Genomic DNA, 20,244 nt, shown 5'->3' on the forward strand with positions numbered 1-20,244 from the left:
AGTCCCTTCTCACAAGACCCTTCTTGATGTGTCACCCGGTGTGGCTTGCACCCCCCACTAGTGACACTCCTGATGCAGAGTGAAAAAACTTAGAGAATCCTGTACTCCCATCTGTAGCAGCGGTGTACCTTTTTAACTGCCATGGCCTCATATCTACTGGAATCCTGGATGGGATCCCACATCTAGTTCCAGAGGCATCTGGCTGGACATCACAAGAGGTAGAGAGGATAACCAAGGATGCATTTTCATGGTAGAAGTTTGCAGTTTGATACCCCTTTAAGTGCTGTAGCTCCATTCTACAATCTTGGTATCTGAAGTTTTCCAAGGTCTTTAGCTCTCTGCCAAAGAGGTGCCTCACAAGACTACAGATCCCAGGATTCTGTAGGATGGAGCCATGGTAGTTAAAGTGGTATCAAACTGCATTGTTTCTACAGTGTAGATGCACCCCAAGTCTCCTCTAGGAGGACTCCTCTTTTCAAAGACCAGTGCACCCAGAAAGATGGCTCTGTTTCTAGTCGACACTGTATAATTGAAAAACCTGAGCAGCATGTCTGTGTGTCAGCTATTCAATCAACAGCCGATGTGACAGATTAAACAGTCAGCAAGTCCAGCGAAAAGGCTGCCTGGGCAGTTTGACACTCACTGTTTGCATATGCAAAAGGTCAGCAAAAGGAATGATGGAATCCAGAGACACAGAATGTGGGGCAGTTGGTTTCTCCATCCAGATTTCTTTTCTGACATTTAACAATGCTCTCCAAAGTGTTCACCTACCTGACATACCCACATTATATTTGGGATCTCCATAGTTTCATATTTTTATATCTGGGGCCAGGCATGTTCTTATGAGGTTACAATGAGCACCAGTGTGTATTTCTCACAAGAAGGCCACAGAGGCTGAAGACCAGCAAAGAACCCAGATGACACCTCCTTAAAACTGCCAATCCCAGCATGCAACAGGAGGCAGCTAGAGGAGTCACACTGGAATAGTACCTCTTTAAGAGCATAGTGTGATAAACATCTGAGACAAAAGCTAAATGGGTGTGCTGATCACTCCTTTCTCCCTGGGCTGTCGGCATATCCTCTTGCACCAAAGACAAAGGCAGTTTCATTGCACCGAAGCAGTAAACCAGCTTCCTACCAACCCCCTGCTGTTTTCCCAGCCAACGTCCCTATCTCTCTGGGGATTCTCCTATAGCCAATTACTGTTTTGGTTACTCCAAGACAGTGGCATCACTATGGGATGTAAGTAGTGCAGGATGCACTGGATGTCACTCCAGAGGGTGGCGCATCCAGAGTAGGCTTGCCATTTCACAGCAGTGGGTGGGACTTTCCCGCCTCCTGGGGGGCGTGCCCGGTCCCGCCCCGCCCTCCCTCCATTCCCGGGTGGCTGCCCGACTCAGGGCTCCCAGGGCTGCTGCCTCCCTTTCCTACAGTGCTGAGCAGCATGTCTGGAGCAGCAGCAGCAGCAGCTGGAGCTAGCAGGGGGCGGGGTCTGCTGCACTGCCCTGCCCCTATTGGCCAGCCCTCTGATTCCTTATTTGGGCATGCTCCAACTCCAAGCAGGGAGGGCTTTGCACTCAGGCAAGCTGCTTTTAGTTCTTCCCCTCTTTCTCTTTCTCTTTCCACTCCTTCTCTTCTTGTTATTCTGTTTTTTTCTTCTCCTCCTCTTCCTCCTCTCCTTTTTGTTCCTTTCTTCCCTCTCCTCATCTTCTTTTTCTCTTTGTTCCTATCCTTCTTCTTTCTCCTCCTTTTCTTCTTTCTCCTTCCTCTTTTTTCTCCTCCTCCCCCTTCCTCCTCTGCTGTTGTTGTTGGCATTGTTGTTGTTGTGTGCCCAACTCCTTTCTGACTTATGGCAACCCTGCCTCTAGCCCTCTTATTTACCCCCCTCTCTCTAAGCCCCCCTCCTCTTCTTCTCAGGGATCCAGGGCTTCTCAAGGCTTTGCCCCCATTAGAAAAGAAAAAAGACTTTGCAAGGGATCTGACCCATAAATCCCCCCTAAGTTGAGACATACCTGGGGAAAAAGAGGGGGTGAGGGTTTTTTTGGGGGGGGTTGGAGGGGGCAAGGAAAAGGAGGAAGGGGGGAATTGCTAAGAAGGCTTGGGAGTGGGACTTGTAGTTTGCGGTGGCAAAAGGGGAGCAGGTAGGTACAAGTTTATTTTTTAAATGAGCTGAATGGCAGTATCCAATTTGAGGGGGTGAATTGCATCCTGTTATCATTTGGACAATATTCCAATACTTATAAATCATAGAATCATAGATTTTCTTGATCCTATACACAGCATGGTTAAAGGTAATAGACTAAGTGATGCAGTCTTTTTCTGACTCTGACCTGGATTCATTAGTTAAAGAAACTCTAGCTGGTTTTTCCCACAACTAGCTCTCTGAAAAGAGGATGTGATCCCATGACTAGGATCATCCCATTAAGGGGAATGGAGGAAAAACGTGCTGCCTCTTGTATATAATCTGCACGTGAGGAACAATTTCTCTTTAACCAAAGAAACTGAGAAAAAGGAAGATTCTTTTTAACAGGCAAGAATGGCAACTGGAAAAAAAAAGTAACAAAGAGGTTTGATCTGTGGATTTATGGAAACTGCATACTCTGATTGTATGATCCAGGATATACAGTGCGCCCTTCCCTTACGTGGGGGATCCTTTCCGGACACCCCCCCCCCCCTGCGTAAGTGAAATAGTGTGTATGCTCACGCCCCATTGAAAACAATGGGGCTCGTCCATGTGCGTGGCACGCATGCCACAGGTGCACACTCCATTACATCTTCCGGCATGCAGCTTTCAGTGTAAGCTGAAAGCCATGTATTGTGTGCCCGCTCATGATGTGGGCACACAGTATGTCACTACATCTAAAAATGATAAGCTAGACTTACTGTCTTGCAATGTAAATTTGATATGGGGGTCAATATTATTGCTCCATGAAAAGAATCATAGAATCATAGAGTTGGATGAGACCACAAGCGCCATCCAGTCCAACCACCTGACATGCAAGCATACAAGTAAGCATATCAGACTTTTGCATGTTTTCGAACTGCTAAATTGGCAGAAGCTAGGACTAGTGACAGGAGCCCACCTCACCATGCGGCACTTGGGCCTTGAACTGCCAACCTTCTGATCTTCCAATCTTCAGAACTGGCGTCTTAACCATTAAGCCAACACATAATCTTTCTACACCCCTCAAAATCCGATATCCAGTTTTCATATCTCTGTTTCAGTTAGCTCTGGATGATGCGTCTGTTTGAATGACTACCATGTATTTGGTTGCGCTCTGGCATATTTCTGTATAAAAATATCATTGACCCAAACTTGGAGTCCTCCTCAGTTAGTCCTGTATGAACAGGTGGAAATGATCCTCAAGTTACCCAGCTTCTTGCAAGATTCTCTGAACTAAGCAAATTTCCCCCAACATTTAAAAGAGCAGCTGACATAGTTGGGGGGGAACCCACAGTCCCCAGCCCCCAACTTTGGGATAACAGAGCTCTCTCGCTTCCCACCAGCGCTTGCTGGGTCAGTGAAAAAGTGTTTGTATCTGTGTTAGGGATGGCAGTTCTAGATTTTCTCATCCCTGAGTGATGCTGGGAAAAAGCAACACACTTTTTGTCCCTGTACTCAGGAGCTTTTATTCCTGCAAAGACGGGAAACTACACTACTTTCCAAAGAAAGCAATGGAGCCTGAGTTTTTACACAGCTTTCCAAAAAGATGGAGGAGGGGGGGGAAACACACCACAAAAATTTGAATGTTGCATAACTTTAAATGCTGCACAATTTTAAAAGCTTTTTTCCTCCTAAAAGACTGAGAGAAGAATAACAAATGGAATGATGCACAGCTTCAAAAGCTACAGCGCTTTTAAAAAGCATGAAATGGAATGCTGCACAGCCTTAAATGTTGTACAGTTTCAGAGTTGTACAGCCTTAAATGTTACATAGCTATAAAAGCTTTTTTCTCTCTTCTAAAATAGGTAGGTAGGACAGAAAAGGAAATTATGCACATTTTCCAAAGCATGGAGCATTAAAAAAAAAGACAAGGTTTTTAATATTGCCTTTTAATGAATTTTAAATGGTTTTGACTCTGCAGGACATTTGTTGATTAAATCACGCATGCACAGAAATCTTTTACTGGTGCTTTTGTATGTTTTTAATATGTACTTGTAATAATTTATAAGTCATTTGTGTAATACAGTTGGCTCTCCATAGCCACAGATTTTTGCATACATAGATTCAACCACCAAAAGCTTGAAAATATTCCTTAAAAATCCAAAAAGCAAACCTTGAGTTTGCCATTTTTATATAAGGGACACAATTTTACCACATCGTTGTATATAATCGGACTTTAGCACCCGTGGATTTTGGTATCCACAGTGGGTCCTGGAATCAAACCCCAACGGGTACCAAGGTCCCATTGTACAGCTTTTAAAAAAACACCCTGAAGGATTATGATTTTTGGAAAGTTTTCTTCTTAAAACCTCATCAAACATACTGTCACATTAAAACAACGCTATTTATTTAAATAGGCTTGGACACAGAAAAAGGAGGAGTGAAAATAGGAGGAAGGCATATCAACAATCTCAGATACAGAGATGGCACCATACTACTAGCAGAAAAGCTCCCAGACCTGGATCAACTACTAAGAAAGATCAAGGAGGAAAGTGGAAAGGCAGGTTATTGCTGAACATAAAGAAAACCAAAATGATGACAACAGAGAATTCAATCTAGACAATAAAGAAACAGAAGCAGTAAAAGAGGATCAAGCATTGATAGCAATGGGGACTGCAGCCAGGAAATCAGAGGAAGATTAAGAATGGGGATGGAAACCATGAAGGAACTAGAAAAGACCCTCAAATGCAAGGATATTCAACTGAGCACAGAAGTTAGAATCATGCAAGCCACCGTATTCCCTATTGCCATGGATGGATGTGAGAGTTTCACAGTTAAGAAAGAAGATAGGAAGAAAATCCATTCATTGGAGATGTGGGGCTATGCTGGGGCTAATGTTGGCATTAAAGAGAGATTAAAGCACATTTAAAGAATTCTGCAAATGAAATAAAAATGGCAAGTAATTGCGGAAATGATTGTCACACGCAATTGCACAAATAAAGTGATATCGAAAATGCATTGTTGCTGAAATCCCAAAAGTTAAAAGATGTGCGTTAATGTGTGGTATGTTTTTTGTGACCACTTTAATGGCGGGTTTTGTATGACGTCATTGTTTCATGTAACTACACAATTTTTCCAAGACATTCATGGGATAAACTCCTACACCTGAAAGGGATCTAGGAGTCCAAGTAGACCACAAGTTAAACATGAGTCAACAGTGTGATGTGGCTGCTAAAAAGGCCAATGCAATTCTAGGCTGCATCAATAGAAGTATAGTGTCTAGATCAAGAGAGTAATAGTGCCACTGTATTCTGCTCTGGTCAGGCCCCACCTGGAATATTGTGTCCAGTTCTGGGCACCACAATTTAAAAGGGACATTGAGAAACTGGAGCCATGTGTCCAAAGGAGGGCGACTAAAATGGTGAAAGGTCTGGAAACCATAAAGCCCTATGAGGAGAGACTTAGGGAGCTGGGGATGTTTAGCCTGGAGAAGAGAAGGTTAAGAGGTGATATGATAGCCCTATTTAAATATATTTGAAGGGATATTGAGGAGGGAGCAAGCTTGTTTTCTGCTGCTCCAGAGACTAGGACCCAGAGCAATGGCTGCAAGCTGCAGGAAAAGAGATTCCATCTAAACATTAGGAAGAACATCCTGACAGTAATAGCATACAGAGGTACCCCGGGTTACGAAATTAATTCGTTCCGCCGCCGCTTTCGTAACCCGAAAGGCTTTCGCAAGCCGAAAAGCCATAGGCGCTAATGGGGAAAAGCCGCGATTTCGTGCGAAAAAGCACCAAAAAGCACCAATTTTTTTTTCGTAACCCGAAATAACCTTTGTAACCCGGAACAGTTTTTTTCAATGGATTTTTTTCGTAACCCGGAAATTTCGTAAGGCGGCGCATTCGTATCCCGGGGTACCACTGTACTTTACTTCTACACATACCAAAATGTTCCTGATGTAAAAACATGGAGACTTCTTGAGGAATCCGTTGTCCTTTGCCTATAAAGAGGCCTGTGACCTCACTGAAAAGGAAGCCACTCCCTTGGGAAATGTTGGAGTCTCCTTCTTTGGAGGTCTTTCAACAGAGGCTGGATGGCCATCTGTCACAGGGATGGCTTATATTGGGTCTTCCTATATGGCAGAAGGGGGTTGAACTGGATAGCCCTTGCGGTCTCTTTCAACTCTATGAGTCTATGAACCAAGCAAGGAAGTCCTGACTGTCCTAAGTTTTCAAGACCTGAGCAGAACAGGGGATGACCAGGCCTCTTGGAAGTCATAGGTTTGCCATAAGTCAAAGCCAATTTGATGGCACATAACATCATCAACATCTTGGATGTCTCCTTTCAAGTCTGAAATAATAAAGCTCAAGGCAGATTCACTGCTCCTCAAAACAGAAGCCTCCAAAATTTCTGGTAGCAGGAGGGAAGAGAGAGCTGTTACCGTCCTCTTCCCGCTAGAAAGAAAGGCCAAACGGTGACCGATGGGAGGCTGGTAGCTGTCCGAATGTCAGGAAGCACTAATCCATCACAGCTGAAGCTGCCCTTTGAAGTTGCCTTCCCTTGGCTTCCTCTTGGTCTCTCTGGAAGGAACAGGACCGTTTTCATTCTTGTTTCATGCCAGCCAGACATATTTGTGGCAGGTTCATAATAAGGGAGGTAGTGGTTCAATCTCCGCAGAGCTCCTCTTTCCCAGACCTCTGGACTCTGTCTCTGAGGTTTCGTCACCACCGACAACATTTAGCGTTCCAAATAAAAATCTAGGACACAAAGGCCGAACTCTTTCCTGTTGCTGGAAGCCAGGCAGGTGGTTGCCAACAGTCAGAAGGAGACTTAAGGCAGACTCTAAAATCTGGAGTTTAGCATTAAGTGGGGAAAAGTGATAGAATCACAGAATTATAGAGTTGGAAGGGACCAGAAGGACCATCTAGTCAACTCTCTGCCATGGATGAAGACACAATTAAAGCACTCTTAAGAGACGGCCATCCAAGCTCTGTTTAAAAACATCCAAAGAAGGAGACTCCACCACATTCCCAAATAGTCTATTCCATTCTCCTGGCAGCTCTTACAATCAAGAGGTCCTTCCTTTCTTGCCATTTGAATCCACTGATTCATATTTTTGTTCTCTGGAGCAGCAAAAAACAAGCTTGCTCCATCTTCTACATGTCCTCCTTTCAGATATTTGCAGATCACTATATCATGTCCCCTCTCAACCTCCTCTTCTCCAGGTCCATAAGCTGGTTCTCGCAGCATTTGGCAGGGGTAGCTGCATTGGCCATTTAGTAAATACAAACCAAAATCCACCAAACTATACTGTGCATTTTGGTTAGCCAATAAAGGTATCAATGTTTGGTGGATTTTGGTTTGAATTTACTAAATGGCCAACACACCTAGACCTGTATGTTTTTGGGATTGTGAGATACCACATTGTAGCTGCAACAGGGGAACCCTGAAGAGTGAGCCAGCGGACTGGGACCTTCAACCAAGGTAAAACAATTTTCTTCTTCTCCAGTTTGGACTGGATTGGCCTCAACACCTACCCAAATGTTCCTGATGCAAAAACATGGAGACTTCTTGAGGAATCCATTGTTCTCTGCCTACAAAGAGGGCTGTGATCTCACTGGAATGAGAGGAGGTCACTAAAATGAGTACCCAGATTGTTGGGGGCAGTTAGCTTACAGCTGTAAACCACTTAGGGAGTGCTTAAATGCACTGATAAGTGGTGTAGAAATGTACTTGCTATTGCTATAAAGTCATCACCATAACAAGGATGGTGAGCAACACTGGATGCAGGACAGATCTCTGAGTCACTTCACTCCAGAATGAAGAGAAATCATTGCTGAGTAGTCTTTGGATTTGGGCTGTCAACCCCTTACATAGCCAGCTAACAGTGTCACTGTTTAATCCACATTTTAGCAGCCTGTCTGCAAGAAAACTGCGGGGGACTTTGTCAGAAGCCCTTGGAGCATCATGTAGATAAGATGAGGGAGTCTGGCAGCTGAAGTCCAAAAAGCAACTCTACAAAGTTCTCATTATTTTTAGAGACTCAGCAGTGCTCTTTCGTTTCTCTTGCGATGCAAAGCAATTGCACTTGCATGTGCACCATTCCATTTAGTCCAATTTGTTCCAATTCTTTCTTTCTTCTAGGAGTTGGGTTCCAAATCCACCTAACGGTAGCTCTTTCTAGCTCACAATTTGAAAATAAGCTGAGAAATATACCTCCCCAAGTCCCAGGTATTACGGCAAGCTGAATGGGAGTTGATAGTGGGGTAGAAGGACTACAGAGTGTGTGTTGGGAAGAAATAGCATTAATATTTGTATAGAGTAATTCATGAGAGGGAAGACTTTAAGAAGAGAGCATGGCTGCCCTTTTCGTTCACCTCTATGCATTCAAGCCTTTTTGCTCCCTTCCTGTCTCCACATTCCTCTTCTCCCCAAAGTTACTTAGCCTGAATTTGCACTGCAGTTTGGCATCGCTTTAACTACAATGGCTCAATGCGATGGAATGCTGCGATCTGTAGTTTTGCAAGATATTTAGCCTTCCCTGACAAAGAACGCTGGTGCTACAACAAACTACAAATCCTAGGGTCCCATAACATGGAGCCATAAAGTGGTGTCAGAGTGCATTAAATTTGCAGTATGGAAGCAGCCTCTGCTTGACACAGGTACCAAATATTCCTGCAATGTGAACATGTTATTAGACATTGATAATTGCTGGATGCCGGCTAATTCCCTGGCCCAGGGCTTGTCAGATCAGGTAACCGGCTCTGGAAAAACACTGGCACTCAGCGAAATCTGCGGAGAGAAAGAGAGCTGATGCAGCTCAGCCTCAGGCTGGCCAAGTTATTCTCCCCTGGAAGGAAGAACAATGAAGACCTCACGTATTTTGTCAGCTCCTTACTGCCTGCTCCGAGGCTGGCTGGCAGGCATCCCTCCATCTCTCAGTTTGCAGCTGCTGGTGGTGCAATACCATGCAGGCAGCACATGTACTGCCACCCTTAAAAGAAATGCACCGGCTGCCAATTTGCTTATCATCTCATTGCAGGGGCTGCTGGTGATGTTTAAAGCCCTAGAGGACTTGGAGCCTTGGCACCTCTCACACCTGAGGACTGAAGTCTGAGGTCCTTCCTCTGTGTCCCACCAGTGAGGTCCGTAGGTTGTGTTGGGACATGGCCCCATCCTATATCTATACATTTCATTTTTTCCACCCTAAGTTCAGTACCTTACATTTCTTCCCGTTGAAATTCAATTTGTTAGTTTTGGCCCAGCTTTCTAGTCTATTCAGATTATTTTGAATTTTGATCCTGTTCTCTGGGGTATTACCCACTTCTCTTAATTTGGTGTCATCTGCAAATTTGATAAGCATGCCCACTATTCCTTCATCCAAGTAATTTGGATGAATTGTAGAACCAAATGCCTTCAAGTCATTTAAACCTATTCACTTGGGGCTGAGAGTGTGTGACTTACCCAAGGTCACCCAGTGGGTTTCCATGGCTGAATGGGGAATTGAACCCTGCTTCTAGAGTAGTAGCCCAACACTCAAACCACTACACCACACTGGCACTCCAATTACGGAATGTGCTATGGTTTCCCTCCAATTGGCACCAACACCGATTTCAGTTAGAAGCCAAGTAAAAACCTGGATGTTCATCAGATCCCTTAGAGCTCACTGATTCCTCTCAAATACTAATGCACTTAACAAAAAACAGTTTTAATCTTTTAAATCTGTTTTAATTCATTAATTATGTTTGACGTGCTTTTCATTTACTTAAATTATTTTTATTTTGACCTGTTTGCTTTAATTTCACTTGCAGGCCATTCTGAGATCTGTTTATATAGGGTAGAGTAGAAATATTATGAGAGCCAGCATGACGCAGTGGTTTGCGTGTTGGACTACAACTCTGGAGGCCAGGATTCAAATCCTCACTCGGCCATGGAAACCCATTGGATGACCATGGGCAAGTCACATGCTCTCAGCAATAGCAAACCTCTTCTGAACAAATCTTGCCAAGAAAACCCCATGATAGGTTTGCCTTAAGGTTACCATAAATCGGAAATGACAGGGAGGCACATAACAACAGAACTATTATACATGAATTATAAATATTATAGCATTTTATATATTTGTTGTTATGGGCCTTCTATTTATTTCCATTTTACGGTGACCCTATCAGGGGTTTTTTCTTGGGCTGAGAGTGTGTGGCTCACTCAAGCTGTCCCAGCGGAGAATCGAACTCTGGTCTCCTAGTGTCCTGGTCCAATGCTCAAAGCACTATGCCACGCTGGCTCTCATTTTATATTTTATATCTATTATAAATATATTGTGGTAGAAAGAAACTGAAAAATTAAGGAACTGAAATGAAACTAAGGACCTTATCGCACACACAATTTTAAACGCTCTGGGGACAGAAGGAGGACGCGCGTGTGCGCGCACGTGCTGCAGAACAACGGAGTTTATCGCACACGAATACGTCCTCCAAGAGGCCCTGTTCCGTCCCCCGGCGCGCACCCGTTCATGACTACGGCGACCAGGCAGTCTCCACTCCGTATCACGCTCTGAAGCCGGTTTTTGAAATGGGTCCGCTAATCGGTTCTATCCAAGGACTGCTTGGCGTGGAAGGCAACCGCTCTCTCGATTACCTGCCTAGAAATGGTTCTAAATGGGGAGACTGGTCTATAGTTTTTCTCACCAGGACTGTCTAGGGAGGGTTTTCAACAGCGGTATAAACCACTGCTAACTCAATTCAGAGATGGAATTTGCCCCTCCTTGAAGGATGCATTATTCTAAGTTTAAATAGTTTGTGTATTACTGCCATATCCTCCTTGGGTGTCAAACCAGATGGGCAGGACGAGAGTGCATGTTCTCTTCTAAACCCTTCCAAGCAGCTTGTCCACTTCATCTGTATTTCCAGACTCAACAGATCAGTTTAAACACAGTCTACGGAGTGGAAGTGCTGGATATCTCTTGCATCGTTCTGTGTAATGCGGCCGTCCAAGATCAGACCTTATCGAGAGATTTTATACTGCAAAGAAGTTTTAAAATTCGTCACAGCAGGCTTTAGTTGGTTTCTGATAGGGTTCGGGCGGGGGGCCGTGAGTCCTGCTCCTCACCACCTGAACAGCTCTGCTGGACGGGGGACTTTGCAGACGAAATACGTGCAGATAGAACAAGTTTTTAGCTGCACCTTTGCCACCTCCATCGGAATAAAAAGATTTCATGGAGTTTCTTGTCGGACAAGCGTGATGTTTCTGCCAGCCGCGCTCAAGTCGTTGCACCGGCTCGTTCATTTGCGAAGATTCTTCAATCTACCAGGATTTCTCTTAGAAGGGCTTTTACCTGTTTACAAAAAGGAAATATCTCAATAGGGCTGACTGGATAGCGCTTTTGAGTTTCTTCCAACTTCCTGGATTCTATGATTCTGATCAAGGCAGGTCTGGCTGCCCTGGTTTGCAAGACATGAGCAGGGCTGTGTGAGAAGCGACTTGGTGGCCTCTCATTCCGGTTGTCTTTTACGTAAAGTCAAACTGATTGCAATTAACAATAATTAATTGTAGTTTTTTGTGGGTTTTGGAATATGTGGCCATGCTCTAGAAGGTTTATCCGTGTTTCGCCAACATCTGTGGATGGCATGAAAGCTGTCAGGCCCACCTGAATAATGTGTCCAACTTCTGGTAACCCCAATTCAAAACGGACATGCGAACGAAACTGGCGTGAAACCAGACCTAAACAGCCAAAAGTCTTCTGGGAACATCTGTGCATGATTGCTGCTTGTTTCTTGCCTGGTTATTCACAGGTTAATTGCATTTACTTATATTTCACCTAGATCGTCATGTTGTGAAAACCATCACGGGGATTAATCTCATTGAACCACAACGTCATGTGAAAACCATTCGACCATTGCGTTGACAATAATAGGTTATTCACCGGAAATATCACTTGAACATGACATCGTGTGCACAACCATTAGCCATTGTGCGATTAATAATGGCTTAATCACTGCTATACTTCCAATTGGTCCCCCCGATGTGATAAACTCCAGAGATTTGTAATTGCCTTCTTTTGAGGCTTGACAAGCAGGTGCCTTGCGAACACGTCACTCAGTGGGTTTCCATGGCTGAGCAGGGTTCGAACCTGATCTTCCAGAGTCTAGTCCTGCACTCAAACTGCTTACACCTTTGCTCTAAAAAACCCATTTATTTGTCTTCTTTGTGGCCGTCTCCTGTTTTACAGTGCTGGAGGTTTTCCTGATAGGCGCATCGTTCAAGGAGTGTTGTTTGCTTCACAACACACTCTTTGCCTCCAGCACCAACTTTTCAAATGAGAGTTCTTGTGACCACTACATGGAGACACAATCGCTGAAACGGTCACATACTTTCCACTTTCCCCTTAGGACATAACCCAGGCAGAGTGTAACGACACACACATTTATCTCTTTAGAATTAGATGCTTTTGCACAAGAAACGTGGTATAACCGTTTTTCTTTTCTGACAAATCGTCCACAACCACAACTGACCAAATCCTCTTTCCCCATCTTGTAATGATGCTTTCAACTGGGGATTATTCTTCTTTGGCTGATTCCCAACGCAGAAATAATGCAGTTTGACACGCTATTTAACTGCCATGGCTCAAATGCTGTGGACTCTGGGATTTGTTTAATTTGTAGTTGGGCCCGGAGCTCTCTGACGCGTAGGCCAAGCATCCTCACAAAACTAAAAACCCCAGGACTCCCTCGCATTGCACTTTGGCCGTTTAACGAGTGTCAAATGCTTTAATTTCTTGCAGTTGTCGATTGCAGACGTATAACCTCGTTGGTTTTTGAGCTATGTCTTCTTTCTCTACTCAGAGCGGATCTCTGGTGCCACAACCAAACTACAAATCCCAGGGACTCCATAGGTTGGAGCTCGTGGCAGTTAACAGCGAAACGATGTGAATGCCTTATTTCTGCAGTGCAGATAGCCTAAATGGACGGTTAATAAAATCTTGAGCGCCATTCTTTTCTCTCCTTTATCTAGAATCTTGGGTTTGGTTAGCTTATTTGGGGTCCCAGCTTTATTTCTTCTATTAATACTCCTGTGTGGCAAAGCCAATGTAACATTGCCGCGGCGGCAGCTCTGTTTGTAACACCCTCCGACCACCACGAGAGAACAGCGTGTTCCTTCTGCGTTTTTTCAAACCTTGTGTCTTGGCCTTCTGTTTCTCTTTTAAAACCGATCTCTCTCTTGGTCGTCCCTAGCATTCCACGGAAGTTAAGTAAATTGAAAACCAACGTCCCGCCCGCAGCACACGCTGCAAATAAAAACGAAAGAACGCACAACTCCTCCAATCTTGCGATGTTGTAAATGGAAAGTACAGACGCCCGCTGTACGTCCATCCACATATGTAGTCTGGACCTATCAAGGCAGTAAAATGGACCTCAGTTAAATCTCGGACTGGCTCTTGGAAAGCAACCCAGACTAGAGCTTAGGAGCTCGTTCAATTTTCAGACAGATTCCCAAGAGTCGTCTTAATCTGTGTAAACCTTGGAGTGCTTTGTGCTTTGGGCTTTGAGATCTTTTTTCTTGCCATTGGTGAGTTTGCAGACTTTTGATACTCTCTTGGTTCTGTGTGCATGGGAAAGCTCTTATTCTCCCTTTTCTTTGAATGGCCAACCTACAGTTGGTGGTTTGCACGCTTTCTCATTATATATAGGGCACCCCACATTCAAAAAGCTCCTCTGGCACCACAATGTTAGAAGAAGCGGGAGCATGTCCAGTCCAGAGAAGGGCGAACCAAACAGGGTACTTAAAACCATGCCCTATTGAAAAGTGACTTAGGACTTTTATCACACGGGGCACAATTGGATGTATAAAACGGGAATCATCCCATGAAAATTCATGCAGTACGATAAAGGTTTTTTTGCACACACGTCTCAAGGAAAAGCAATTACAGTGCCATTCATCCCAGGAATAACCAGGCCAATAAACAGCAACAAATTCAATTCATGGGAAAATCCCATGTGTGCTTTGTTGCTGTTTGTTACCTGGTTATTCTTCGGGATACATGGCTCTTTTAACAACCGCTCTGTGTGTGTGAACAATGTTAATTACGTTTTCAATTGTTTGTGCGATTTTCATGGGATACTCACAACATTTAAAACTGTGACAGTCTATGCTAATTGTGTCTCCATTTATGGTCAACATATCTCTCATTACCCACACCCCCCCCCCCCCCACCATGTGAATAAAGTCCTTAGGGAGCTGGGGATGTTTTAGATCCTGGAGAAGAGAAGGATGACAAGAGTGACATTGAAAGCCCTATTTAAAAATGTGAAGGGCATGTCATATTGATGAGGGCAGCAAGCTTGTTTTTCTTGCTGCTCCAGAAAAGCAGGACCTGGAGCCAATGATGCCAAGTGCAGAAAAGAATTCTACCTCAACATTCGGACAGAACCTCTTGATACTAAAAGCTGTTGGATAAGTAAAGATGCTGTCTTGAAGCATGGTGTTGTCTCCTTTCTTTGGAGTATTTAAAGGGACTGACTGATGGCCATCTGCAGCATGCTTTGCAATTGAGATTCCTGCCATGTCCAGAAGGGGTTTGAACTGATACCCTAGATGTGTCTCTTTCTAACTCCTATGGTTCTTGATTCTATATGGGACCTTAAGTTATCTGAGTGTAGCATACTTGAGCAATGTTTCATCAGGTTGTCATGCTGCTTCCGTGTTTCCTGGCCACAGAGTTCAAAGGAAGTGTTTTGCTTATCAAAATAGAAAGTTCGGGGGAAACGTTCAAGGTACAGCTGCAATAGTGAACCAGATTTCTCCTTTTTCCAGGACATGGTCCTACCATTGCAACCTTCTTTCCAGGCAGGAAATTTGCCAACAATGTCCTGACTAAGCAAACATGGATTTATATTTATATGAATAAATAATAATAATACAATAAAAGTTTTTATTTCTATCCCTCCTCTTACTGTGATCAGGCGGCTTACAACCAAAAGTTTAAAAACATTCATACAAAAACACATTAAAAATACAGAATATCAAAGCCATTCTTACAACAAGAAAAACTAACAGCAAAAAAGCCCCATAGCCCAACCTCTGGCCACGAAGAGGAGGAGGACCCACAGGCATTTTTATTCGCATCGGGAAATGCCTGTTGGAAACAGGAAGGTTTTCATATGAGTGTTTTTAGCTTTTCTTTTATTTTGTGATGATATCCTTCCATTTTCTTGAAGTCCTGCACTTGTACAGAGCACTTGTCCTCCTTTGCAGTTCAATGCACATCGGCTTGAGTCCTTTTGCATCTGGAACTCCAAAATATTCCCAAATCCCCAAATTGTCCACATTGGTGGCTGCTTGAACGGTCACTCTTTTGCTTTCTGGTGTTCAGGGTGCCGCCAAACTTTTCTTTCATGAAAAAAGTATTAAGAATATTCTGTACCCAAAATACCGTCAGGCGAGGTGCGTAAGGCTATAATGAAGCATAAATAAGTTCCTAGTTGAGGCCTTGTTTCCCATCCTCCATGATATCTGATTGTCCATTGTTTTTGTTGTTTTTGTGTGACTTTCAAGTCATTTCTGATCTATGGCAACCCTACGAAGGAAACCAGAGACCAGCATGGAGCAGTGGTTTTGAACAGTTGACATATAAACTCAGGAGCCAGGTTCACCAATTCCTGGCTCAGCCGTGTGAAACTCCACTGGGTAATATTTGGGCAAGTCACACTCTCTCAGCCTCAGAAGAAGCAATGGCAAAGCCCCTCTGAACCAAATCTTGTGTCAAGAAAAAACCACATGATAGTTTCCCTTAGTGTCGCTATACGTCGGAAATGACTTCTGAAGGCACACAACAAGAAAACAGAACAACACATTGTGTTTTCTTGACAAGTTCATTCAGATTGGATTTCTCATTGCCATCCTCTAAGGACTGAGACTTGTGACTTGACCAATGTTACCCATGTGGGTTTTACATGCGAAGCAGGGATCCGAACCCTTGTCTCCTATCCTTATCAGTCCAACCGCTACAAACCAGTACACCCACCTGCTCCCATTATATAAGCTCATATAGATATCTTCACACCCTTATTACCAAAATCTGAAAAAATCTTAAAATAAACTTCTGGCTCCAAGCATTTGAAACAAGGGAGCATTCACACTGAACTTATTAAAAAAACCTGTTTAGTAATTCAATAGTAATCCATCCATTAACCCATTGTAATTAACTTCCATTATTAATGGATCCTTCGCCATTTGGGGGTTTTTGTTTGTTCTTTTCACAGTTATTAGTTATGTTGAAAATCACATTGTAAAGCGTGGAAACAGGGTCATTCAAGATGATCTCGGCAGGGTTTGTGATAATTATTTTCCTTCTATTGCTTTATATCTTATAATTTTTTTTGGCAGTACCCTTTAAAAGTCACTGATATGATAATAACACAACACCACAACAACCCCACACACACATACACACACAGTATATTACAGTGATTAGCTGCATCCTTACTGGGAATTCAGAACAAAACCTGTTAGATAGTGCAGCACACTTGCCTTTTAAAATATCAGATTATCTGCGTCTAGCTGTTGTTTTGCTACATTCGCAACCTGCTCTAACGTGAACAGATCTTGGAGTGCCATTACAAAACATGAAACCTACCCAATCTCCTGCACAAAAAGGATAAGAAAATAAACAAGACATGACAACAGGAAAGGGAATGTTTGGAGCAAACATGAGACCATGGTTCATAATAAACTTGCTATAATGCAGCGATGAATGAAGCCAGCCATTTGATATTAATGCCCATCTTTCGGCCTTTAATAAACTTTTTTTTTTCCCCCCCAATTCAGAGCCAGGCATTAAACATGTGATGCTTTGTTCCTGTTTCTTGGCATTGGCGGATGCTCTGTACTTTGCTGGAGATTTCTTGGCTTCCCTTCTGAAAGGGTTTTATTTCTGCGTGTGTGCCAGCTCTTCCTCATCCTACATGAATTCCCAGTATGTGTTGTGTTACAAAATTCCCCTCTCTGCCACAACCGTCCGACAGCCGAATCAATAAAAGAGAAACTTTTTTGCTAGCAAGCCTATGAGCACTTTGCCCCCGCATCCTGCACTGCTCAAAATAAAGCATTTAGCACTGCTTTAAACTGCCAATGGCTCAATGGTATTGTGAATCCTGTTGGATTTGGAGTTTGTTTGTGAGCCCAGAGTCTCTCTGACAAACAGAAGGACATAACATATCCCACACAAACTACAAATCCCAGAATCCCATGAGCTTCGAGCCATGGTTTGTCCAAGCATTTTTTAAAATAATGAAAATAAATTTTTATCATATACATATTTCATATACACACACACTATTAAAAACAAAAGTCAACATATAAATAAGCGACACTAATCTAAAGTAGAATGACAGTGACTTCTACTAATATCTTCTGGTCTTCTGTGTTAATATCTATTTTTTAAAAAGCCTCTCTCATCAGTCAAAACCCATGCTTCAGCTATGACCACACAAAACTTCGTATATTTTCAAATAATTATTTTCTTACATCAGTCTTGATTTAACATTTTAGCTTAACTAAGTCTACTCCATATTATATACGCTTATTAGAAAATCACATTACTTACACCCCTAAAACAATTATATTTACAATTTAACACTCAATTATCCATATTTAGTGACTCTCTAGTTTCAATCAAATTCAAAAGCACATTGCCATTAACTTTACCCTTTTTCCTTATTAAAACAAGGTGATAATGGTTCCCCAACTCCTTCTTATCTTAAAAATGATTCTAAAATGATGTTCACAAACGTTTTTTAAAAAAGTAGCATCAATTTCTGCCAGTGCAGATTGCAGCCTTTGCAGATTAGCTACAAGTTCAATGTATGGAGTATATAGAAAATGTAGTAAGAACATTTCTACTGTTTTGACATCCATGGTTGGAGAATCTGGATTATGGAGGGCCAACTAGCAAATTCTCTTCATTCATTAATATGGTTATTCTGAAGAGGATGACGTGTTTTGGCTGTGGCCTTAATGGCAATGCCGTCAATAAACGCACCACCTTTTGCAATATATACTCTTAATTCAGTTTTTAAACATGCTTGCCTCCCAACTCCGAAGTAGCGCACAGCAAACAAAGTACATACTCCAAATGCACCTTCACTTTTTCGATCAACTTTATTTCCATGGATTCAATCATCCACAGCTTTTGACAATAGCTTTTTGAAAAATCCAGTGAGACAAACCACTGATCTTCGCCCATTTTTAATACATTTACTTAATGGACATGACATATATGATTCTTTGTAATCCACAGGGAATCACTGAAACCAAACCCCTATCAGATACCAAGGATCCGTTGTACTATAATAAACCACTGTCATTTGAGCCTCTTGAGACACATCTCCAGTTTCTTTCAGATTTCATTGGGTGCTCCTCAGTTTTTGCTTCCTTTTTATAATAAGTCTGGTGGTCCCTCCATCTCAGGAAAGCTTCATGTGCTTCCTCTCCCATTGGCATGCAGCGCAACCCCTCTGGCACTATCTCCAAGGTGCCCAGGTCATCTCTTGACCAGCTGGGATGCGTTGCATCAGTCCAGCATCCTCTTTGCCACGGATTGTAGCTTGGGACATATTCGCACTTCCTTTTGGTGTTCTGCCTGCAAACCCAGTGCTAAATTGCCCAGGTTTTCCTGATGGCATCCAACTTCCATGGTGCTACCAGGCCCAGCAAAGGAGACAGGAAGGTTCTTCTTCTGAAGTGATTGCTGCCCGGATGGCATTTGGGGAAGATCTGCGTTGGCAGGCAGCTGCATCCTAAGAAAGCCAGTTCCTCGTGCACATCAATACAAAAGCGTCCTCCGTTGGAAGCTTCCAGCAGCTAGTTGCAGCCAATTCAAGCTTTCCTCTAATTAAATGATGCAAAACGGACAGAGATGAAGGATGGGACTGCAACGAAATGCCAAATTCATCTTGGCAATTCTCATGCCATTTTATTCTGAAGCTCACTTTTATTTCTCCATTCTCGGTTGATTTGCACATCTCCAACTTTTTTGGACTACACAAGCACTATTTATGGGCCAACATGGGATGCATCTATGTGTGAAAATATTCATTTGCACTTAAGTGCTGTAGTCCCATTCCTATGGGGTACCTGGGATTGTTAGTTTCTACAGCTTCTTCTCTGCCAAGCAATGCTGGTACTTCACAAAACTACTAATCCCTGATTCTGCTGGTGGAGCCATGGCTGTTTAAAGTGGCGTCAAACTGCATAATTTCTACAGTGTAGATAACTCTGTCTTTCCATATATGAAAGAAAGAACATAGAGCTATTACTGTACAAAGCTTAGCCATTCCACTAAATGGCTATCCTCACATCATCATCATCATCATCTGGTATTCTGCTTAAACTGAGTTACTGTTATGGACATCCTCACGGAGAGATCTTGCTTGCAGTTCCATTATGTGAGAGCCAGCATGGGTGCAGCGGTTTGAACATTGTACTATGATCTAGAGTCAGGGTTCAATTCCGGCTTGGCCATTAAAACCCACTGGGGGGCTTTGGGCAAGTCACACTCTCTCAGCCTCAGAGGATGGCAGTGGCAAACCTCCTCTGAAGAACTTGCCAAGAAAACTCCATCAGGGACGTAGCTAGGATTTTAGGAAGGGGGGGGGTCCAGACTAAGTGCCACCATTATAATGGGTACGGCGGCGCAGCAGCAGCACACACCATTCATTTTTCTAATGGAAGGGGGGTCCAGACCCCAAGAACCCCCCCCTCTTGGCTACGTCCCTGACTCTCCATGATAGTTCGGCTTAAGGTTGTCATATATTGAGAACAACTGAAGGCACACAACAATTCAATTTATGCATTATGTTAGCATCTCTACATCTGGAATTCTTTTTTTGCTTCCAGTTGCTATTTTTCTTTTGGGACCTTATCGCACACACAATTTAACGTTCTGGGATGGAAGGAGGACGCCTCACGTGCGCGCGTTGCTGCAGAAACGGAGTTTATCGCACACGAATTACGTCCTCCCAAGAGGCCACTGTTACGTCCCCGGCGTGCACCCGTTCGTGTCCGTCCTGACGGGCGCCATTTTTTTGCCGACAGAAGGTAATCCGTCAGGCAAAAATCATGCCCGTCCGGATCTGGGACGCAAA

The 20,244-nt window shown here is 43.3% G+C and overlaps 2 protein-coding genes across 7 annotated transcripts in view; both read right to left on the minus strand.

Moving 5' to 3' along the window:
- LOC121919807 (protein FAM71C-like) overlaps positions 1–20,244 on the minus strand; it is a 1,121,343-nt gene that overhangs the window by 713,855 nt on the left and 387,244 nt on the right. The gene's annotated exons all lie outside the window — the stretch shown is intronic.
- LOC121921232 overlaps positions 1–20,244 on the minus strand; it is a 53,095-nt gene that overhangs the window by 18,143 nt on the left and 14,708 nt on the right. Inside the window, exon 1 of one of the 6 annotated variants that reach the window (XM_042449036.1) lies at positions 7,642–7,672. The exons of 3 other annotated variants lie outside the window; for them this stretch is intronic. The gene's annotated coding sequence lies outside the window, so the exon portion shown is untranslated. Of the gene's footprint in view, positions 1–6,047; positions 6,779–7,641; positions 7,673–20,244 lie in introns of those variants that run through there. 2 more of the 6 variants (XM_042449026.1, XM_042449018.1) reach the window with 2 other exon arrangements.

The sequence above is a fragment of the Sceloporus undulatus genome, chromosome 1 (assembly GCF_019175285.1).
Source record: "Sceloporus undulatus isolate JIND9_A2432 ecotype Alabama chromosome 1, SceUnd_v1.1, whole genome shotgun sequence".
In the NCBI taxonomy this organism is placed as follows: domain Eukaryota; kingdom Metazoa; phylum Chordata; class Lepidosauria; order Squamata; family Phrynosomatidae; genus Sceloporus; species Sceloporus undulatus.